Below are 24,267 nucleotides of genomic sequence, written 5' to 3'. Positions count from 1 at the left end.
AATTATTGCTTTTATACCTGGGGGATGTGAACTCTGAGAAGTGTTCTGGCTTTTTGAATTAAAATAGTTATCACTTAAGAAATTTTTAGGAGAAATTTTTTTTTCTGATAAAATTCGTATAAAATAAATGGTTATATTCAGTCCAGTATTTCCCCTTGCTCAAGCAGAAATATTAAGGTTAAAGTCATACTGCAGTGAAGTTTCTTTCAAAACTTGACTCTTTTCTCTCCCCATGGAAAAACAGGACTTTGGGGGAGAAGTGCAAGGAGCTGATTTTAAGTGAGTCTATAAATGTATGCAATGTCAGAACAGATCTGGAAGGATGTTAGCCGTGTCTTCTTTTTGCTTATTTGCCTCTTCAAAGAGGATTTTAATTTGTGCTTGTTTCTGGGTTGCACCATGTCTCCTCAACGTCTCCCAGGGAACGCGTCCACCTGCACCCGGTCACTGCGCTCCTCCGGAACCGCCTTGTTGGCGATGTGTCAGGGCCTCAGAAGCCTCAGTGTCGGTGAGGCGAAAAGGCCGTCGTTCACTTAGGTCCAGGAGTTTATGATTTCCTCCCAGGCGACTGTCACAGCTGACAGTGGGGTCTTCCGTGAGCCCTGGAGCACAAGCTCGCGCCCAGGGATCAGCGGCGGGGCAGGCGCACCTGAAGGATGGGGCGGTGCTGTCGGGTTGCAGGGCGCGCATGCGCGCCCGGGGGGGCGGGGCCAGGGCGGGGCTGCGCGCGGCCTCCTGAGCGGCGGCGGCAGCGGCGACGGCGGCAGCGGCGAGGTTTGGGCTGCGGCTCCGGCGAAGGGTTCGCGGCCGGGGCGGGCGCCGCGGGCCGGGGCAGGAGGACCAGTGCCCGGAGCCGGGTCGTAGCCCAGAACTCGCGACAAAGCTGCGTTGCTGCTGCTGCGGGGCTCGGGCGCGCGGCCCGCCGTGACCGAGGACGGCGGGGCAGCAGGGCGCGGGAGCCTCGGGCCGGAGCGCGCCAGGTAGGTGGGCTGGCCGGGCGGGTGCGGGACGCGGCGGCTGCGGGAAGCCGGGACATGGGTGCCCTCGGGCGGGGCGGGGCGGGGCGGGGCGGGGCGAGGCGAGGCGAGGCGAGGCGAGGCGAGCATCCCGGTATCGGTGCGCCGGATGGGGACGGCGCCCGCGGTTGTCATGGAAATCGTACCGCCTAGGGGTTCACCTGCGGTTGCGGCTCTGGAGGGCTACCCACCCTGGCCGACCTCTGGCAAGATGAGGGCCGGGCTGTCTGGGCCTGAGGGGCCTGTGGAGTGGGGGCTGGGGGCGAGCAGCCGGGATGCGGGACGCGGCGATCCTAGGCCAGGTCTCGCGCCTGCCTGGAGCGTCCCCAGGGCTGGGTCTAGTGACTCCAGACGCCGAAGGCCTTGCCTGTGTTTCTGGTGTAAGCATAACCGAGGAAAAACAAACATGCATCTCAGGAAATCTCTCCTCCAACCTCTCAACTATTCCCTTTTCTGCCGGCCCATAGCCCCGACAGTATTTCAGGCATCTTTGCATTTTATATTTTTTATTTTTTTGGCGTTGCTAGTGAATTAATTGAGGCCTGAGAAATTTGCAAGGATCTTTGATGGGCTCTTGGAAAGCCAATCATGAACGTGTAGGCCATAGGAGACTGAAACGCTCAACATGTCAAAGGTAAATTTATGTCGTCGTGGGCGAAGGGAGCGGTGATGGGCTCGGTTTTCCCTTCCTCCTTGTTGCCTGTCCTCTGTCATTACATAATGATGTGTTCCTCCTGGCCTGAGTTCATCCATAATGACACATCATGAAAATATTCTTCTGGGTTAGAGGAAAGTATAGGCAGTGGTAAAGCCCGTGTAGTTGCCTTTGCTTTGCCACTGAATGGGTTTTGCACTGGGAGGCTGCTTAAGAGTAGAATGTCTTTAGGGCATCTAAACCCAGGGAATAGGGGATGGGGTGGCAGTTTGAATGCTGCCATGAAATTCTGCCTGCTTCATCTCGTTCACAGTGAGTGTGTGGACTGTGGGCAAACCAGTGGGGTTGGGGACATAACAAACTGAAACGGGGTGTGAATCTTGAATCTGTCACTTGCTAACTCTGTTTTTCAGTTCTCTCATTAAAAGACAAGAGCAGAACCCAGTTTGCCGAGTTTATTTTGGAATCTAGGTGCTGTTGGCATTAGTAAATGCATATAGAATAGCTATAGGTTGTCCTATAATTAAGTCTAATTTTTCTTTGGTTTGAAAACAGGCTTTCTTTAGTAGGGACTTTGTTTTTTTTTTATCTAGGCTAGGGCCTTTGTTTTGGGGGTTCTTTCCTGAAATGTTTACTTCTGGAGGACTCTGTTCATTGGTCACTTTGAAGAAAGACAAATGGTGGTGCTCACGTGGCAAGATCTGTGTGGCTGTTCTGCTGGAGGAGGTGTCAGAAGACCAGGATGCTGTCCCATGGGTGGCCTTGTGTGTGAACTGAGCCCCACAAGGCCTCCATCCCTGCAGTGTCTTGTAAACACGCCTCTGAAGGAATAAGCCAAAGTTCTTGGGAGGGCATGCCCTGAAGATGAGGCTTCCATGAATGGATGCTGAATGGATGCGGAGAGACGGAGCTGTATTTCTCCTGTGCTTAGCAACAGAATTGGTTGTGCTTATTCTAGTAGCTGCTTTTCTCTATTTTTCACTAGACTTGATCTGCTCTAGACTTAAGTTGAGGGTAGACATAACAGTTTATTCCATTGTTAGGGAAACAATATTTGTCATATTGCTGTTAAACTGAATATTGGGATTAAAAAATCACTCTAAAGAAAGGGTGAAATAAAATAATGTATGTGAGAGCTTGTTGTAAACTGAAAAGAATGTCTTAGAGAAGGGATGTCCATGACAGAGAAAACTATTGACCCTGCAAGGCCCTTTAGCCAGCTGCCTACTGGGAGCATCCTCCGGAGCCAGCAAATCTGCAAATGCACCTGGAGAGTGGAACAGAAAGGTGCAGGGCCCAACTGACTCCCAATCCCCATAGCTTAACATCCCAGTAATCCAGTAAGACAGAGTGGAAGGGGAGGCTTTGAACCAAGACTGGTTCTGATTTATATGAAAAATTCCTTTGTAGCTTACGTATTCCAGAAAAGTCCCCGTAGCATCATCAGCTACTCATGGTATCAGGATGCCTGGGCTTCACCAAGGGAAAAGCAGCATAAATGTGCAACGAAGAGGGCTGATTGTATTGGTGCTTCTTTGGTGGAACTTGGTTAAGGAACTTGAGAGATCCTTCATAACCGCTTTCTCCAGTGTCCTGAGACAGCCACTCTGTGACGAGAGCATATTGTGGGGAGACCAATGTTAACACCAGGGCAGGCTTGCTGCAATTTTTCTTAGAGCTTTTAAGGAGAATGCCATCATGAACCTACTCTCTCCTGGAAATTATCTATATCTGTATACACATACACATCTTGCTTTCCTAACATTTTAAAAATATTATTTCTGATGTGCTGTAAAGTTGCAAGAATAATCCTGAGTTCCCAGATACCCTTTACCCAGATTCTCCCAATGTTGCCATTTGCCACATTTGTTTTATTCTTCTCCTGGATTTGTGTGTGTGATTGCTTTTTTTCCTGAGCTGCTTAATGGAAAGTTGCAGACATGATGCCCTTCTACCTTTAAATACTTCATTGTATATTTCCTAAAAACAAGGATATTCTCTTAAATAAGAACAGCAGTACAAGTATTAAACATCAGGACAGTAAGTGCTGGTACAACACTATCATTTATCCTACAGGTCTTCCAATAATGTTCTTTTGAGCAAAAGAAGATCTGAGATTATGCATTGTGCTAAGTTGTCCTATCTCTTTAGTCTCCTTTTATCTGGAATAGTTCCTGAGTATGTAATCACATTGACATTTTTGAAGACAGCTTCCTGTTTTTTGGATAATGTCCCTTAATATGGGTTTACCTGAGGTTTCCTCATGATTAGACTGAGATTATGGCCTTTGGGCAGGTGTAGCACAGAGGCGATGGTGCAGCTGGCTTAGTGTGTCCTATCAGGAGGAAGCATGTGCTTTGATCAGTCCCATTCACTGGTCTCCTTTACTTTGATCACTTGATGAAGGTGGTGTCTGCCAAATCTCCCTACAGAAAGGTTATCATTTTTCCCTTTGTAATTAATATGTATCTAATAGCAAGCTAACCTGAGATTATGTAAATACACTATTATTCTTCATACTTTCACCCCCTAGTTCAAAATCCATTGATGATTCTTATCTGAGTCAGTTACTCTGATAGTTGGTTAGTGATTTTGCAATTCTGTATTTCTTTCTACACTTATAAAGTGGGTTTGTACAGAAAGGAAGAACTTTTCTTTCTCCCCTATTCTTTTATTTGTATCTCTGCACTCATGAATTCCTGCTTGATGCAATTGATGCAATATTGTCTGTTACTCTCATTTTTCGTTTTGTTGCTTAAATCCTCCCAGACTTGGCCTGCAGAAGCCCCTTCAAGCTGGCTCTTAGGTCCTTATGACATGTCCTCATCATTCTTTGAGAACTTTTAAACTTTTTGGCAGAAAACCTTCAAGACTCCACTTGTGCTTGGCAACCCTGGAATCAGCCATTTCTCCAGAGAGAATAGTATTTAAAAACAAGATCTGGGTGCTAGGTGTGTTCATTGCATCTGAGGTGTTGCTACTTCAAGGACTTCTGTAGACAAATGCTGTCACTGTAAATGTAAATGTAGACAGACACATTATACAAAATTTTCTCTGGTTTGATTTTTAAAGTTAATGCTCTGTTCTGGAGAGCTATTGCACTGACATGAAATGTTTGTCTTTTTTTTGGTCTGTGTTCCAGAGTGTGGGTGTACTATAATTTATTTAACCATTTGTCGATGGACATTTAGGATGTTTTCAGTTTTCTGCTCTAAAAATAGTGGAGAGTCTGTGAGCCATGTCATTGTTAATACTTTCAAATAATTCAGTCTTCTAGATCCCTAGAAGTAGAATTTCTGTGTCAAAAAGTAATTTTAAATGGAGAGCTTTACCAAATTGCCCCTCACTTTCAAGAAGCTTTGTCATTTTGTACTCCTTCCATTAGTGTGTGAAATGGCTTGTTTCCCTTTAATTTGCCCAACACCGAAGAATATAAATCTATTAATTTTTGCCAACATAATGGATAAAGAAGAATTATTTTGACTGCATTCCCAAAATTACCAAAAATAGTGAAAGCCTCTCTTTCTAGTTTATATTTTAGCTTCTGTGAATTACCTGTTCATATCCTTTGCTCATTTTTTTTCTCATTAGGTGGTTTTTCTTTATCTTACTGGATTGTGGAAGTTACTGTAACTTTGGACTTTATTCTTGGCAGACTTAGAAGTTTCCTTTAAGCGTGATGTGTTTTTCATCCTAAGGGAGAAGGAAACTAACATTTTCTGAGCACCCCTTACATATCAGGCGCTTTGCCAAGTGTCCATGTGCATCCTCTTCAAGGTCCTGGGAGGGGATGAGGTGGGACATGGTTAAGGCACCCTTTAAGAGTGGTTGCAACAGGTTGAACAGGGATTCAAACCCATATCTGTTTGAATCTAGTGCCCTTTCCATTAAATCACATAGCTTCTGTCACAGGATTTGTAAATAAATACTTTACTTGCTGTAACAATGTAGTGATGAAAATTAATTACCTGGAGTCCCCACTATCAACAATTTAATTGTAGTATTTAAGGAACATCGAAACTCAATCCTGTTTATTGAGCATACACATCTTTCAAAACCATTTATTTTATTCCTGGAACTGTTGTGGCCTCTCAAGCCAAACTCCCTGTGAGCTTCCAAGTAGCTGTGTGACTTTGGGCAAGTAGCTTGATCTTTCTGTGCCTTGGTTTTCTCATCTGCAAAACTGGGCTAGTGGTAGTTGCAACCCTGGAGGCTTGTTGGGGAGTCAGATGAGTCCCACTGAGTGCTTGGAATGGCACCTGAAGCCCTCAGGAATGTAGACCTTTACAGTGAGTAGACTATAGAGCACGTTCAGGCAGGTGGAATTCAAGCAGCATTTTCTCTGGGTTTAATCTCTTCACCTTCCCTACCTGGCTGGGAAATGGGAAGCCAGGGCCTTGGGGCCATGTGTGTTTGTCTCGTCTGTATGGTCTCTACACCACTTGCTCATGCCCAGTATGCGCCTGCCAGCCAGCCCAGCTGGCCCTTAGTGTGTGCTCATTCACTAACCTGGGGCAGGTGAGATACTGCAGACCTTTCAATAGGGAGTCTGTTCTGTGAGATTGACTTGGTGAAGGCCTCAGAAGCAGGAAGTGTCCAGTGGGGAAGGGTCATACTATGGTGTTAAAAATGAGGTGTCCATTTTCTGGAATAGTGTCAGGAAAAGAGGGCTGTGGATAAAGTGAAGGTTCTTGTGGCCAGGATTCTCAGCTGGCCCTGGTTGGCTAACTCACTACACACGTGTGGTCAGTGTGTCATTATTGACTGTATATAAAGAGCCCTGCCCAGTGCTCTGGGTGACATGGTGGCACAGCTGCAAGGTTGCAGGAGAGCAGAGCAGAGGCTGGAGTGGTGGCAATGCTGAGGACAGAGGCCCAGAGGATGGCTGTGCGGCAGAGAGGCCCAGAGGCAGAGACTGGCTTGCTGCATGCAGACTTGCTCTGAGCAGGCGGGATTCTAGTGATTGACCTGCTGCTGTGGAAATAAAGTTGGGTATAAACCCTTTCACCCCAAGAACATTGTACTATCATTTCTTTGGTCACATTGAATCCATAGTGAACTTGCCTGGAGCTGAAACCTATTTGCAAGACAAGGGGTGTCCTCTGGTCCTCAGGAGGGAGAGGAGGGGGCCCCTCTAGTTGGAAAGCATCCAGTGACTCCCAGCCTCCATCCTGGGGCTCTTTCAGCGCCGTTCCCTCACACATCTGGGACTTCTCCTCGCCTTGGGTTCCTCTGGTGCCCCTCCTGTGCACTTACTGGGCAGGTCTCTTGAAAATCCCCTGCCTCTCTTCCTCTCCCAGCCCCCACGCCTCTACATAGCTCTCTGACAGCTGATATCAGCTGCTGCCTGATAAAATTAATTCTCTCTAGGATGTGGAGCTCCTTTCTTTCCCTGTCCTGTGTTGCTTGCATTTCATTTGGTGCATTCTCTACCCCCATTAATTAGAATTTTTGAGGATGACCTAGGTTTACAAATTCTGGAAGTGTGAAGAAAATACTCTTTAGGTAGGTGTGTGTTCTGGGGAACAGGGTCCTATTAGGAAACAGGGATGCCTAGCTCGAGTCTCCTTGGCTTGTGGGGTGTGTCAGTGGGCATGCTTTTGGCTGCTAAGTAAACAGCAAGGACTTTTACTGTCTCACGGAACTGGAGTCCTACTCTATTAAGAGTTTCATAATTTCAGCAAGGACCTAGGTTCTCCTCTCTCCAGCCATCACTGCTGGTTTCATCCGAGAGTCATTCTCTTCATGACTGGGATGGTCCTTGGGGTCAGTGGGACTGTGGATTTCCATGCTCCATCCCTGTCAGGAGCAACGAAGGAGCCACACCAGCCAGTCTCACTGTGCCTACCAGCCCTTCCTCTGGTCTATGTGAGCAGTTAGGGTCATGTGGCTTCCCTGGGACTCGAACATGAGGCTGTGAGGGTTTGTGTGTTGACTGGATTAGCTGTGTTCCTCCTGGTGTGGGCCTCAGATCAGCAGTCAGCATTGCCTGAGGCTTGTCAGAAATGCAGCCTCAGGCCCCACCCCGACCTGCTGGGTTTGAAATTCTGGGATTAGCGATCTGACTTTTCACAGGTCCTCCAGGTGACTGATGCAAGGTTAAGTGTGAGAACAGATCGTTTCTACTCCTCAGTTGGAGACCAGGTGGCTGTTCCTGAGTCCATAGAGGACAGTGCCCAGAATAAGAAGAAGGGAGAGTGAATGTGAATGACAGGCATGGCAGGTGTTTAAGGAGCCTGGGAAGTCCCCGCACCCCAGCCTGTGCCCCAGTTTATCATCCCAGCTAAATTTCCCAGCTGCCATGCCTGCAGTTGCTCCAGCTTGTTTGAGCTTGGCTCACATCCTCCCTGTGGGACTCAGCACTAAAGGAAGCAGCATTGATGACCCCCTGGGCCTGGGTTCCCTTCTGGCCCAGCAGAGATGGAGTCTGTGGGGCTGCTGCTGAGGATCTGGATTGGCCTTGAAGATGTACTTTCTGAAGCCATTTCTGAAGGGTGTTCAGATGTGTAGGGTTTGCATACTCTGTTACTCTTTGCTGAATTAGAAAAAAATAGCAGAACAGTTAGTAGGGGCTTGGGAAATATGTAAGGAATTGGCCTGGAGACTGCCTAAGGGACTCCTTGCACTGGTAGTTTGTAGCTCTCTCTGGCTTTGCCCAATATGACCTGCTTTGGTGTCCCTTTCGCAAGTACAGCTCCAATCTGGTGTTTGGGTCCAGTAAAATAGCTACCTCCAAGGTGTGATTTATGAGATCAAAATAGCACACTGTTCCAAATGTTCCTGGAACTGGTGAGCTGAGGTATTTCTAGATTTTTTTTTTTTTTTTTACTTTGGAAGACTTTAAAGGTTCATCTTAATATATAAAAATGTTATTTAGGAACAGTCTCATAACTGAGTTCTACTGCATCAGTGGCCTGTGGCTAAAGAAGGAAGAGCCCCTGATAGCAGAGAGGCAAGAAAGGGTCTGGAACAGTGTTGTTCAAACAGGAGTGGTTTGTGGAATCAAATTGAGGTTATAGACCACATTAAAAATTACCTTGAAATAAAATAGAAAGTATCTAAGTATATTTCCTGTAAGAAGAATAAGCATATTTTTTACTGTGGGTTTTGGTAGAAATGTGTCAAACTCAAGGATTGGGCAGAGGGGGAGGGGGCTATGCTGGACGGGTATATACACTTGGGGTCTTTTCCTGGGTAAGGACCTGTGGTTTCCATTGGAACCTTGAGGGCCTTTGACTCCATAGATGGAGAATCACTGCTTTAAGACAGTGTGGGCCTGTGGGGTGGAGCTGGAGCCCATGAGGACAGCAGGAAAAAAGGTCTAAACTTTGTGGTCTTCCTCTGGTTTATTGTCTGTTGCGTTGACCACCTGGCCAGATCATCCTGATGGTTTTGGGGGTCCCTCATATGGCCAGTCTGAGGGGTGGGGGACAGTGGCAAGGCGTGTGTCAGTTGGTCAGAGGTTTAAATTTAACTCTGGATTCCTGACCCATCCTTCTCCTAACAGGGTTGATCAGCATATCTGCCTACAGAGAGAGGGGTGGGGGCCGGGGTGGGGAAGAGAAAGATAGAGAAGGAGGAGAGAGATGCCTTATGAGGTGGGCCCCACTGAAGCCCTCCCTGCCTTTGCTTCCTAACTGCAGTCCTCTGGGGCTTAACAGTAGCAGGACAACACACAAGTCACCTTGGCTGCCTTTGGGACTGGTGCGATACCCGTTATTTAATGCAGGTGTTAGTCTGGTTTGTGTCACAGAGCCTTTGCAGTAATGTCTTTGGTGTGTCTGTGTCTGCTTTTTTTTGAGGGGGACAAATTAGACTGTGGGAAGAAGTCCTGGGTTTGAACCCCAGTTTACCTTCTCATCTATGGGATGGGGAATGTGCTGGCTTGGAGGGGTTCGTGCAGACTAAGTAGTATAAGCAGGAGAGAGCTGTGCATTGTAATGACTAGTGCATATGGGGAGTTACTGTCCTGCAGGAGACTCAGGATCTCTGTCAACTTTACAGTCTTGATAACTCTGTTTTTCCTAGGGTACTCCTATTCTAAAAAATGTATTTGAAAGGCTAGAGTACATCCCATCTCTGACTTCTGCCCAAGTCACCTCTGAGGGGAAATGTTTCAGAGGAAGGAGGCTCTTAGGCAGGGGACTGCCAGTAAGGGTTATAGGAGAAGGATGGGGGCAGAGGGGGAAAAGGAAAGTGGGAGGGGCCTGGACTCATAAATATTTAGTCAGGTGGCCACTTACCCAGCTAAATCTTTTACTGACACAATTCTTCTTAAAAGCACTTAAAAACTTGTGATTTTGTACAATAGAATGTTGAGTATTTTCACATTTCTTATTCATTGCTTTGACTGTCACATTACACAATGGGGTGATAATCAAATGGCTGATACAATGGAATACTCGATAGAGCCTAATTGAGATGGGGCTATGTGCCAAGAAATGTCAGGATACCCCAGAATCCTCCAAACATTGTTACTCCTCTGGTTTGGAAGAGGAGAGAGAGATGGGTAAATGGACTGGCTTCAGGGAAACTCCTCATGCCCACCTCAGTGGGAGAGAAGGGCACATGTGTCTTTTGCCCCCAACGTGTCAGTGACATTGTGAAGACAAACCTGACTCTTACCTCCTCCTTCCTTGCTCATTCATTCAGGGGAGGTGAGCCCCTTCGTTGCCTCCTTCCTCAGCCTCTCATCTGACAGTGGAATGGGGTTGTGGTAGTGCCCGAGGGCTGCGTGGGGAAAGTGTCGTGTGTTCTTGATTCATTTGGCACTGGATGAGACACACTCACAGTCTCTCTTTAGGGAAGTATGTTTTTACTCTCTGGCCTTGGAAATCACACTCCTGCCTCTTTGCTCTTTCACTTTCTGTCCTCTCTGCAGTGATTCAGCAGTAGCTTACTAGAGTAAAGACACTTGGTGTTGGAGACGCGGGAGTACTGTGGATATGTCCGATGTCCGTGGAGATTGAGGCTGCTTGTACCTTATACAGACCAAACTCTTCCTGGGCATCAGATCCTGTGGTGCCCAACAGCAAGGAATGACACCGTGCCCTGCAGTTCGGTCACGTCTCATCTAATTCTGTCTGAAGTGAGTCCATATCGCCGGAGTTTAGAACACTCCTTGCTATAGAAGGGCTGAGGCTGTGCATCGGTGCCTTTCCCAGGCTCCTCCACCCTGTACCCCATCCCCACATGCCTTCTTCTAAGGCCCTTTTGCAGCAGGGTTTATGTTGAAGCCCAAATCCTTGCCTTTTCCCAAGCACTGATGGAGCCCTCAGTGCTCCCTGGTATTTTCCCTTGAGAACTTACACACAGTTTTCAGCTGGTTCAGGTCCGGACTGTCTTTTTGGCAGCTTGACATCCTTTCCTCACTCTCTGCTACCTCTCTCTGACCTCCTTCTACTCTACTTTTGCCCTGTTTTATTTACTATTAGTTATTAATGGCCTTTTACATAAAGGGTACGTGAGTTTAAAGTTACCAGTTCAAGCAGAAACTGATTAAAAAGAAAAGAAAATGACTAAGCTTCAAATGAATGCATCTGTCTGAGTGCTGTCCCTTCAAGAAGAGTCCTGAGCATGTTTCGGGGTTGCTGCCATTGCTAAAAGCCTTGACATTCTCCGTTTGGGTCTTTTCTTCTTGAAACACTGTAGAGCCCATGCCAGCAGGAGCCCGTCTTACCTGACAGTGCACATGTCTTGCAAATACTTGGCATTGTACCAGCAATAGCACAAGATGCAGTGTTTTGTGATTATCATTAGAGGGGTCTTCCAACTGTATGGTGTTTGAATAACTTTACTGGAGTGAGGAACCTCTTTGCATTTTGAGGCAACTTAATTACTTAATCATTCTTTAATTAGTCAAGTATACCAAGCTCAGTGTTAACCTCATTGGTTGAAGAGAGAAGAAAAGCCAGCAGATGGATTGTGATGCAGTATGTGCAGGGTTGACTCAAAGAGGAAGGAAGCTTCTGTGACAGCAGTACCACTCTTGTACCGACTAGTTTGTTAAGAAACATCTAGTCTTAAAGCTAATCATCAGGTTCTAGCCTGGGGTGACACTGGCCTTTTGCACTGGGGACTGAACTATTGTATTGGGCAGTGTCCTTGTATGTGCCATCTCCCTAATGCTCTCAGGGCTTCAGGCCACCCTGTCTGGTGTGCAGGTGCACACTTGTTATAGCATCCAGCACAGCCTCAGCCCTTCTGTATATAGCAAGAAGTGTTCTAAACTCTGGTGGATTGGACTCATTTCAAAATACATGAGATGTGATCAAATGGCAGGGCAGTAATCATGGTGTCATTCCTTGCAATTGGGCATCACAGACTCTGACCAGTGTTCATACTTATAGGTTGGCTGCTAGGTAAACTGTTAAGGATTGGACCAGTGTTTTTCATTCAGCTAGCAGCCTGGGCATAGATTGTGAACCTAATTTAATGGACTAACTATAATGAATAAAAATAGGGGCTATTTTTACCTTACAACCTAGATTTGCCTGTGCTGATATGCAAGCCAAGCTATTAAATGTTTGGGGTGGTAAATAGGAATTCAGTGCATTAAGGCTTTTTTACCTTGCTGCTCAGACAGGCCTAGAAGTAAGATTGGTAAACTTTTTTAGGATTATAAATGTTGATTACATTAGGGAGAACCTGTTTTATAAAATAATTCTGCAGTAAGATGAATCTTGCTATGCTTATAGGGTCTTGAGAATGTACTCACCCTAGCCTGGAGCCCTGGGTAAATTTGAGAATGCATATTTAAACATCTCTTTCTGGAAAAGTGGGGTTGTTAATGAACTTAAGTCTAACACAGTATTCCTCATCTCCAAGCTCTCAGCATTCCAAGATAGTGATTTCTCCACCACTGGATATCAGTGGGGAATGGTAAAATTGTTAGGATTAACATTTGATTGTGTACTATAGAAAAAATTTGAAGGGAAAGAAGCTTAATCAAGATAGGCACTTATTTCTCTCTCATGTGCTGAGGTCTGGAGTGGAGGTGGGCAGTCAGAGCCTGTGCCCAGCCATTCCTAGATTCCTAGTGGGAGGCAGGGCCTTATGTCCAGGATGGCAGGTAGGGGTGCTGCCAGCTAGTGGGCCTTCTAGACCGCAGGCTGGGGAAGGCAGACCTGAGACCTCTGGGCCTGACGAAGGAGAAAGGGCAGATGGACATGGGAGGCACCTAGCTGCATCTTTCCTGCAGGTTATCTTTTTTGAAAGATGAGCTTTTGTGCTTCTTGGAAAAATATTGGCAGAATGCTGGGGAAATTTCTCCAGGGAAGTTGTAGGTGTGGGCAGCTGACAACACTCCAGAGTTTGAGACGTTTCTTACTTCCACATGTGCTTTCATACTTGATCCCTTTGCGCCTTCGTTTCCTCTTTTAAAGAATAAAAATGGTAGAATTCTAATCCACCTTCTTAGGGCTGGTGCTGAAGCTATTTCCATCAGTAGTCCCCCTGGTGTGTCCAGAGGGAAGGGCTTCTGGGGTGGGGGATTTCAAGCAGAGTATGATACCCAGGCATAGCTCTGACTGAGATGCCCGACGGTGGTGGGCTGGAGTGGGCTGGAGTGGAGGTGCCCAGGAGGAGGAACTTCTCCCCACTGTGTCCTGCAGGGCGGCTTGTCCTTCCTCACCCTGAGCTGAATGTGCTGCAGACAGGGCCCCTCCCTGAAGTGTGGGAGCTGCACGAGAGTCTGATAATCTGTCCTGCCTCTTTAGCTCCTCACCCTGCTCTTCTTTTCAGAAGGGTGATCTGAGTGTTTGCTCTCTGTCAGAAGGAAGGGATCATTATAAAACCAGTTTACTCAGAAGGAAGGGATCTAATAACCAGTTTGCTCAATGTGTCAGCGAAATTGAATGTGTTCTCTTTGAGGCATCTGTATTTTAAGAAGGATATTTGTGTTAGCAATTCCTACACTCAAAAGAAAGCCTCATCAATGTTCAGATGTCAGAACAGTAATAGGCATGGAGAGGAGAAGTTTGGGCCCGCCTTGTGCCTGCCAACCACTAGCACTGTCTGCTGTACATCTGAGTAAAGCTGCCAAGCCATCTCTCCTGTCAACTTCCCTCCACCCCAATCCTGGGCACCTGTGAGTGCGCACACACACCACTCACATGCATTAACTCCAGGTAGTTGAGGTCTCTAGAGGAGTCCTGCTTTACTTTCTGGCTGACAGGAAACCCTGGGAGTTACCGGTATAGACATGTATGTGTTCAAGAATCCTTATAGAGAAATGCTTCCTGAGTCCATGCTTCTAAAATAATGAAATTACTTTTTGTGTTTCCAAAACTAATGATGAAAACTTGCCAATCTGTAATAATTTTTCCTAGCCTTTAAAAAATGTTTAACTTCACATTTTAAAAAAGCAAGGATTATCAAATGGCCCTTTCTCACTCCCTGTACCCTGGGGTAGCTACTGCAGGCAATGAATGAACAGGGCATCCTTCCTTGTATCCCAGTGTGAATCATTCCTGCCTGAGCTGGTGATTGTCTTCCAGATTGTTTTGCTGTCCAGGTCTTTCCCAGTAAAAGTTTTTTTTGATCTTTGAGAGTGAAATATTTTACTTAAGGGAGATGACCATCAAACTTCATAGACCCACCTTTCCTCCCCCATGATGGGTGTGCTGGTCCGTGTCTTATTTGGGCCCTGCCTGCCCTTTCCCCAGGGGCTATGGGTAGTGAGCTATCTGGCCCCAGGGAACCGGATCCTGCATAGTTTTTCAGGGGAAACAAAGACTGTGGGGACACTCTACGTATGCAGTGTGATTGCACAAAGTGAGTCCCTGACTGGGAGGGAAGTGGTTCTGATTTCCGTGTTCCATCTCACACACTTAAAGGGGAAGGCACTGTCAGTGCAGCGTGGCAGGGAAGGCAGAAGTTCTTGACAGCACTGTTGCTGTGGAAGGTGGCTGTCAGTGCACTGTGTGCGACCCCTGGCGTGGTACCCCTGCCAGAGACATAGTAGGCACTTGGGAAACATTGGAGTTGAGGACGGCCTCCAGAGACACCGAAGTGCCAGTGGGACCTCCATGGGCACAGAACGTGGTCCGAGGTCAGGATCACGGGCGCTGGGCAGAGTGCTATCCTTTGGGGGTGTTGCTTGTGGGGGAACAAGGTGGATGGCACGGGTGTGGGCTGCTCCAGGAGGAAGTTCCACTGACTGTGGACCTGGCTCAGGCGCTCACCCTAATGCTGGGGACTCGGCCTCCAGTTGCCTGGCCTGGGTCTCGACCACCTCTGCCCCCAAGTTGAGTGACCGGCGGAGAGGGTGGGTGCCCCGTGCAGTTAAAAGAGTGCAGGCAACTCTTATTAGGAGGAAGGGCTGAGCTCTGAGCTGCCAAGAGACAAAACAGCATCAAAGTAGCATAATCACTGGTGGGTTCCCTGCAGGGCAGGGGTGTGGAGTGCTGGGTGGCTGGCTCACTGGCAACCCATGTTTGTCCTCCTTGGAATGTACCTCCTTAACTGTAACTTCTTAAGGATCTAGAGGAATCACTTAGAATGTTAAATTCTGCTTTACTGCATCAGGGTGTGTGTGTGGGGTAGTTTCCCACAGTGGCACTTATAAATGTGAAGATTATTCTCTGGGGGCATGCCCAGTGAACATAATGGATCTGGGGTATCATAAGATGTAAGTGTCCTCCAGGGCAGGGAGAATAACTTAGTTTTCTTTGTATCTCCAGAGCTTCCCACAGCTTTGCACAAAATAGGTGTATAATCAATGTTTGTTGAGTGAATGAATGAACACAGCTACTACATCGTTGTCAAAAGTGCAGGAAAAGCCTCAGCCTCTCCTGGGAAGATAGCCCATTTCCCAGAAGTCAAGCTGGTGTTCAGTCTAACTTAGGAGAAGGGGGAGGGACCAGAGCCTGGGTGTGGCACAGCTGTTGCCCCAATAAGTTCTCAGGGTAAAACCAAACCCATCAGCTTGTCCTGTGCAGGGGCATTTTGTGCCCTTGGCTCATCCAGCTGGCTGGAACCCAGGGGGCTGCTTCTGCTCTTCTGGGAGTAAATGCCACCTTAGGGCTTGGTCATCTTGGATTTTTTCTCTCTAAATTTCATGAACTTAGAAGTAATTCTTTTTCCCCCATGCACAGGGCGTAAGTATGGTACTAACAGATAAAGCTGCCGGGTGGGCTAGGGTGCACCTGGGTCTTGGGGGGCATCACAGGGCTTCATGGGGAGAGGAGTTATGTGTCAAGGGTGGCGGTGATGGCTCGAGCTGGGGGTTTTGAGAGAGAAGTGGCAGGGGTGGGAGGTGGCTGGGAGTAATGCATTAGGAGGAGGCTCAGGAGAGGCAGGGCCAGATCTCAGAGGGGCCCAAGGCCTGTCAAGTCCCAAGGTTTGGGACTTCATTCTTTCCACAAGGGAACTTCTTCAGACTTTAAAAAAACTTTTTATTCTGTTTTGCTTGAATCCTTTTTGTTATTGTTTTAAGTGACAAGCAACTCCACAGCCTTCTGAATGGTATGAGGAGACCCTTTCTTGGTTTGTAATGGTCCTTATTTCCATACCTGTGCTCTAACCAGGTATGTGGCCTCATCTCCACTCAAGGTCAGGCTACCAGGCATGGGCACTGCAACTCACTGAGCCCTGCTTGTCAGTGGGCCCTGATGCCCGGTGGCTGCCATGCCCACCACTGGCCAGGTGTCCCCAGAGCCCACAGTGGTGGCTGTGAAGCCATGTCTGTGAAATAATAGAAATGAAACCAGCACTGGGGGAGAATATTCTCAGCCACCTCTGAGAACTGGGCTGACTCTGAGGAAGAGGAAGCACTGGGGTGGGAAAAACCCCAGAAATACAGGTTCCTAGAAATGGATTCTAACTGTCCAAGGGGCCTCTCCCTGCAGAGGAATAGCTGAGTGGGCAGCTTCAGTGGGCCCCCCCTTCTCCACAGTCACACTCATGAGGTCCCATGTGGTGGGTGCAGGACAGACATAAAACATAGTCAAGTCTGTTTGTTGACTGGCGGTTGGGATTTGGTAGTGAGAGATTTTGGGCACAGGGCTTGGCTTGTGATTCTGCTAAAGCACGCTCCATCTGTAAGATTCTGTGACTCTCGGGTTTGGAGCATAAACTTCACTCTTCTGTAATGTATGCTGTAGTCAGGGAGAACAACATGGCAGAAGGAAGTGATGGCAGGGAGCAAGGGATCTGGGTGGTGATGAGCTGATGGAGGTTATTGCCAGGAACAGGCATGACCTCTATCCCCTCATCTGTGTGGATGACACTGCCTCAGAGAGGCCTCTTTAAATTCTCCACCCTCTTGTAAGTGCCTAAGTACCAAACACACTTGGTGGGAGTCCTCCAAACCTGCCTGTACTTAGTTTGATTTGGCAAATCTGATAATGTTGTGTTTTGCAATAGGCATACATTTTTATGGTTCAAATATATGAGGTACAGCAGGATACATGGTGAACTCGGCCTCCTACCCCTTCCTCCAGCTTCTCAGGTCCCCTCCCTGGAAACATCAGTATCATGGTTTCTCCTGTATTCTTCCCAAGATACTGTGTGTATGTGTCAGCACATGCATGTATGTACACATTCCAAAAGTTTTTCACATTGAGGCCTCATGCTCCATGTTCACTACACCCCTCACCTTCTCCTATTGCTGTGTCTTGGGGATGTTGCACATTGGAACATGCAGTTTCTCTGTGTTTTGCCCAGCTACACAGCATACCCCTGCCAGGCTGTACTGTAGATTCTTTAACCAGCACGCTCTTGATGCATAGTATGCATAGTAGGCCCTTTCCAGCCTGTACTTGGCATTAGTGTGTTTACTCTTTGGAAGAGGCTACACCTCCCTTGCACTGAGGTCTGGATTGCATATGTCCTGGCTGGATGGAGATTGTGGGGTTAGATAGCATTTGGAGGCTACACCTCCCTTGCACTGAGGTCTGGATTGCATATGTCCTGGCTGGATGGAGATTGTGGGGTTAGATAGCATTTGGAGGTTCTGGCCTATTCACTGCAATTCTCCTCTGGCCTGTAACTTTTTCTTTGGTGAGGGCAGTTAATGGTTAGATATTACCATTTGTATGGTATGCTTCTTTAAAATACTACTTTCTGGTTACACCCAGACCCTTTAAACTAACCCATAGGTAGCATCCTGAATAAGGCTGTCAGGCCACCTTTGGCCCAGCTTCAAGAACACTGACTCTGAGGGGCTTTCCTCTGCCTGGCTCACCACAGGGCCGAGCTACAGGTGCTGCAGATGGTCCTGGAAAGGTGTCCCTGACAGTCAGGACAAGGATGCACAGTGCTGGCGGAATGGAACAGACTTCTAGCTGCAATGGATCTGGCTGAGGCTGGCTCTAATTGCGTCCTCCCAGCTGCTCCCATCATCATGCTGTGCATCTGAGAGGGAAGGGAACAACGCTGACAAGGGGCCTTGTAAATATATTTCAGAGTCACGTTGGATGGTCATTGTCAGCTTCTCATTCTCTGAGGGCCTGGTAGTTTTTCACAGTGGAGTGGGTGCAGGTGGAGGAGGATGGCTGTAAGGTCCCACCTCCAGGCTGGGCTTGGGTGTGGTGTGGTGGGCTGCTCCCAGCACACAGGCCTGTGGGCATTCCCTCCTATTGGCATTTCAGGCACAAGGGAAGTGACTGTTGTTGCGTTGGCCCTGGGGACACTCCTGGGAGCAGAACTCGATGGCCCAGTCTGTACACACCGCCATGCCCTTCCTGCCCTGGTGGTGGCTGTCAGCAAGCTCAGGGCACACATCTCCAGAGTGAACCTGGCCCTTGCAGAAGGTCAGAGAAGACAGGGTACAAAGAGCCAGCACAGAGGCCCTGCAGATGGCTGCTTTCAGGAAGTGAGCAGGCTTCTTCCTTTTGTTATTTTTTCTCTAGTACTCTCGAGGTTTTGAGGCTCCTCCTGAGCCCTTTGTGGCTGAGGGCTGCTTGGCCTGGTGAAAAGGATGGTCTTCAAGTCTTGTGCAGCTGGAGTCAGGGTGGCGGGGCCCTTGGGGCAGCACAGCCCTGACTGACACTGAACGGGGCAGTGGGGAAGGCAGCAGAGCCTCAGGATTGCAGGGCCTTGCCCTTGTGGGACCTTGTGGTAGGCTGCCAGCAGTGGGGAAGTGGAATTGCTGCACATCATGTGTTTCAACATTGGGACTCAACACCGGAGAAGGAAAGCTGAAAGGGGGTGCATGGAGCCAGGGCTGAAGAAATGTGAAGGGCAGAAGCCAAATGTCAGCCAGCCTGTCTGTCTTTTGCTTGCCCAGCTGGCCCTTCTCCTGAGTTGGCCCTGGCAGGGCAGAGTCCTAAGGCCCCACATCAGCCGCAGGGCCTGGGGCTGTGAGAAGTTCTCTTGCTGTGTTTATTCAAGGTAAGGGGGCCCTTATCACAGCTCATTATGCCTGAGGTCAGGGGAGTCTACTTTGTGAGATGTGAACAAAGTTGCAATATGAAATATCTAAGTTAATTGCACTGGGAATTTAAGACTAATGCCTGTGGCAAAATTCTGTTCCTGTAAAATAAGCTAAGAGTCTTTGGGCAGCCTTGGACTCTCCCTTTCGGGGCAGACTCAAGACATGATGTATGTGAAGGAGCTTTTTGAATGTAAGCAGGATAATTACAGCATAAGGCTATATAGCTCTTCTCATAGCTTGCAAGGACTGGCTTATAGTCCAGGGAGAGTGTCAGGAACTACCCTTCACTGATTGAAATTTCTTGAATTCCTACTGTGGGCCAGGCCCCATGCTGATTGTTTCCCATGCACTTCCCATTTCATCCCCTATATTAGTTTCCCAGGACTGCCGTAACAAATGCTTACGGTCTCAGTGGCTTAAAACAACAGAAAGTTATTTTCTCACAGTTCTAGAGGCTAGAAGTTGAAGATAAGTATCATTGGCCTAAATCAAGACATCAGCTGGGCCATGCCCCCTCCAGTAGCCATAGGGGAGAATTCAGGCCTAGCTTTGTCCAGCTTTTGGCAACTACTGGCATTCCTTGGCTCGTGGCCCCCTTAGCCACCTTCCCTGCTGGCTGTGTAGCATCTTTGCTGTGAGTCTGCTTCCCTCTGCTTTGTCCCATGGTCTTCTCTTCTGTCTGAAATCTCCCTTAGTCTCCTCCTTGTAAGTACACTTAGGAGTGGCTTTAGGGCCGCACATAAAATCCAGGAAAATCTCCCTACCTCAAGATCCTCACCTAAATCCCATCTGCCAAGCCTGTGCCTTGTAAGTACCATTCACAGGTTCCAGGGATTAGAATGTGCACATGTTTTGTGGGGCTGTTGTTGTGGCCTGTCACATGTCCTAGCAGCCTTATGAGGACAGACAATGGGCCTAACAAGGAGGCCAAAGCTTCAGAAGGCTAGCAATTCTCCATCCTCCTGGACTGTGCAATAGGAGCCTTTTATGATGTTGCTGGACATGCACTTGATGAACAGATAAGCCCTTGTCATTTTCCTGTGTCACTATATTGGTTTAAAAAAAAAAAGAGCTTTGAGGACAGGCCTCATGGCACCTTGGTAAAAACAAGTTTGTTGAATGAGTGAATTCACTTCACTGTGGCCAGGTAGTAGCATTGGGTAGCCTCCTGCTCCTCATCTGTGCACCCTGCTGAAAATTAGATGGTTTCACGGAGGTGAAAGGGCCCAGCAAGGGTCTTTGTGTGTGGTCTGTGTTCATGGTGAGTACCTGGTCCCAGCCAAGGAGAAGTCATATGAGCCAGGCCAGGTGATGACTAGGATGTCTTGTGCCAATAGCTGAAGGAAGCAGTGTCCTGGGATGTGTGTGTGTGGATAGTTGGCTCATTGATTCGACAGCACTTGGCAGCCAGAAGGGAAAAGGGCATCAAGCAACATACCTTTTCTGCCCTGAGATGGGAGCAGAGGACAGACATGTGAAATGTCAGTCCACAGTGGTGGACTGAGAGAAGTTCTCTTTGATATGAATGTGAATATGAATATGTAGGCATATACACATACTAATTTATGTTTATGTGTTGTTATAAGTAACATGATGAAAATTCATGGTAGTCCATGTTCCCAATCTGTTCATATCTTCAGCTCATTCTTCTCTCACTCTCCTCAGTTGTGGTCGTAGGTCCTTGGTAACCAGCTAGGCCATTATCTTCTTCCCCAGAAAGTGGAGCCTGCTTCCTACCTCCTCTCTCTGCTGAGCCCCACGTGGGTCGAGGTCTGTGGTTTCCCCTCCTGTTGTGGACCTGACTTCTGCCCAGTACTCAGCAAGAGCAGCTTTACCTGCGGGCTCTGATTTTCTGGCTCCATGCTGAGGCCTGTCCCTGCCCACCTTGCTCGGTCTCCTCTCTGTCTGCCTTAAGTCTTGCTTCCATCTGTCCCCCAGCTGCTTAGGAAGGGACCTTTCCTTGGTTAGATCCTTAAGCTAAGCCTATTGATCACTCACTAAGCACCAGGGCCTGTTGTCTCAGGAGGAATGACACACACTGCCTGTCCTCGGTTGAAATGAGCCACCAGCACATGGGGAGCCTTGCTGAGTTCTTGGGAGTTGCTGGCCTCTTCCTCAGTGCTCACCGCTTCCTTAATTCTCTGAACAGCTGAATGATCCGTGTCTGTCCTCCCATTTTACCAGGGGTCAGTAGCAGAGTGGGATTCACAGGCCTTTCTGTCCGTAAAGCCACTCACTCACAGTTACGCCAGGTCGGCCTTGCCAGTGAGACACCAGCCACCAAATGCACCAGAGTGACGATGGGGTTGCCAACATGTGATAATACCTGTGTGCTTTTTGTTGGGGACCCACAGTTTTATTTCCATGTCTGTCTCTCTTTTAAATATTTGTCTTATGCTTGTGTGTGTTCTGGCAGTCACTGAGTGACAGGCTTCTGAACCCTGATGTTCCTAGAGGAGAGCAAGGGAGAGGAGTTGCTTCATTTTCTCCTGAGATCTGAGCATCCCCTCCCCTTGTCTGTATACTGTCACCACTCTGTTACCCGATCTCAACACCTTTACCTCCTTTCTCCTTCCCTTCTCCTGTGTTACCAGTTAAGACCGAGAACCTGGCAGCAGTGTCATTGTCCCGGGAGGCCCAGCGCCATCAGTGTTGCCCACCCCTCTTCTCAGCCCCATGACTGGCTGTCTGTGTCCCTGATGTAAAGCTCCTTTCCTTTAAGTAACATAATTTTTGCATGTACCTCTACACACATACTGACTTTCTTATATATATACAGACTACAAACCCACACCTGATTTTTCTTGTATTATAACATTTTCCTTATTTTAAATCAACAAAAGAACAAATGAGTTAAATAGGCATTTGCCTATTAGCTTGGAAACTTAAATGCCATCTTAATGGTAATTTTATATGAAAAGAAATACTCTCCAGGTTCCATGATAAATGGTCTTTTGGCATGCAGCTTATTGGTCGAGCTGCACTTCAGTTCGGCCTCACCTTTGTGGAGTTTCTCAGTGACAGTGACAGGTTTACTTCCCAAAGCAATGAAACTGCGAATGAATTTAACATGTAGTAACTCCTAAGAAAGTAGAGTCAGGGTAAAAGTTTGAGGTTTTACAGTAAGAAGGTGAGAGCCTTAGACATCTCAATTTTGATGTCTTGGTAAAAAGATGTCTCAGGAAAGAAGACAGAAAATTTAAAGGTGGCATCAGGGAGGAGTAATAAAAGAAGTGTTGTTGGGCAGTCCCGTCCTGGGAGGTCTCCCTGTGCACTAGGTGAGACCTCAACCCAGGAGAGGGTTCTTCACTGTTGTGGAGAAAGAATTCACAAGTAGATGGGGCAAGTGGAGCAGGTGTAGGCAAAGGGAAGTTTATTATAGTGAAAGTTCACACTCAGAGAGGCAGTGCAGGCCTGCTTGAGAGGTGAGCAGCATGGTGAAGGGCAGGGTGGGTGGTTTTACAGCTTGAGTTTAAGCAGGGGATGGCATATTCATCAGGATAGGTGGGGTTTTCTCCAAACAGGGAGGGTTAGGGGCTATGCCCTCTTTTTGCCCTGATATGGTCAGCCTGGAACTGTCATGGTCCCAAGGGGTGTGATGTTTAATATGTTAATGAGTATAAAATGAACAATTGGGTAACTGTGGGTTACCTTTACTTCCCATCTAGGATCTAGCTGGTTTGCTTTTGCTTAACGTATTTTGCCATCAGCTGATTTCCCTAGAATCTAGCTGGTGTGCTCTTTTACTAGCTGGCCGCATGAACTGGCCTCAGGCTACTGATATCTCTGGTTTCTTGACTTGCCCAGGGCCTGGCTCTTTCCCAGAACTGCACTGCCTGTGTCCAAAGGAAGGGGAATACAGCCTAACCAGAGTCAGTACTGTGTAGTGAAGCTGGAGGGTGACATTTCTGATCCTAAGACCTGTAGCATTTCTTTTTTGATGGTCTTGATCCTGAACCCAGTGAGACCTCCGTTTATGAGGGAGAAACCATACATGCTTTGGATACTGAAGGATTGAAGTATAGAACCCTTCCTGTGCTCATAAGGACCCTGGTTATTTGGAATCCCCAGCTTGGGAGGCTTGGACAGCAGAGAAGGAGACAGCCACAGCAGAATGAATGTGGACAGTTGGGAAAGGCACTCTTGTGGGTGGAGTAGGAAAGGAGAGTGGGGTGGTAGCTTTCTCCACCCTGGAGGCACAGTAGAACCATTGGGGAGCTTTTGGAAAACATGGAAGTCTGCTTTCCACCCTTATACTCTGCACTTGAGGCCAATAAAATAATGTGGGGGTGGGGCCAGCATTGCCATTTGCCACCTTTTCCATTAGGTGGTTCTGAGGTGTGCTTGGGGTAGAGAGTGCTGGGCCCTGCAGGTTCAGGATAGTACTTCTGAACTAGACCCACCTGTTTTGAATCCCCACATAGCTAATTGAGCTGGTCTTTTGAATGCTGGGCCTCTGACCCCTCCATGCCTCAGAGGCTGGGAAGATGAAATGAGGTGATGGCAGAGGTGCAGTGTATTCTGCTGGCCACTGGGGATGCTCTGTGGCAGTCATGGCTGGTTATCACTGTTAGTAAAGAGCAGGTGGCAGAGGGGTGAGGAGGCCAAATCTTACTTGGTAAAACCACGGCCCTGGTTATAGCTGTGTCTTGATGCAGTGCTGTGTAGCTAGAGGAGCACACAGTCACGTGGATGGGTCTTTCTAAATCACGACTGCAGAGCAAGGTTGGGACCCTTGGCCCTCAGAACATAGTTCCCTACTAGGAACCAGGGGCCAGCCGGCTTTTTCAGTAAAGGGCCAGATAGTTAATATTTTAGGTTTTGTGGGCCATGCAGGCTGTCGCAGCACTATTCAACTCTGCTATCCTAGAACGAAGCCTTCGTAGGCAATAGGTAAACAACGGAGATGGCTGTGTTCCGTTAAAACTTTATTTTACAAAAACAAATGGTAGGCAGAATTTGGCTGATCCTCCCCTAGACTGTTGTTTCAAACTCTCTTCTCAAACCTCCAGCACCCCTTGTTCCCCCACACCCCTCCCCCCCTCTCCATTGTTGGCCTTGCTTCCAATTTACTGAGAAAACAAGCAACATGGAGAACACGTCTGTAGACCACTGACCAGCATGAGCAACATTTGCTCGGCCTTCTAGGCCAGCCTCTCTGCACTACACCCACCCCGTGCCACTGGAGGTGGCTGTCAGCATTATTTCATCAAGCCCGC

At 47.9% G+C, this 24,267-nt stretch overlaps 1 protein-coding gene across 14 annotated transcripts in view; it reads left to right on the top strand.

The window, feature by feature from the left end:
• The first annotated feature begins 722 nt into the window (after positions 1-722).
• INPP4A (inositol polyphosphate-4-phosphatase type I A) overlaps positions 723-24,267 on the top strand; it is a 179,162-nt gene continuing 155,617 nt past the window's right edge. For all 14 annotated transcript variants that reach the window (XM_073239970.1, XM_036994610.2, XM_036994608.2 and 11 more), the window contains exon 1: positions 723-980. The gene's annotated coding sequence lies outside the window, so the exon portion shown is untranslated. The remainder of the gene's footprint in view (positions 981-24,267) is intronic.

This window comes from Manis javanica, chromosome 1 (assembly GCF_040802235.1).
Source record: "Manis javanica isolate MJ-LG chromosome 1, MJ_LKY, whole genome shotgun sequence".
Classification (NCBI taxonomy): domain Eukaryota; kingdom Metazoa; phylum Chordata; class Mammalia; order Pholidota; family Manidae; genus Manis; species Manis javanica.
This window is presented reverse-complemented; position numbering and strand designations above follow the sequence as displayed.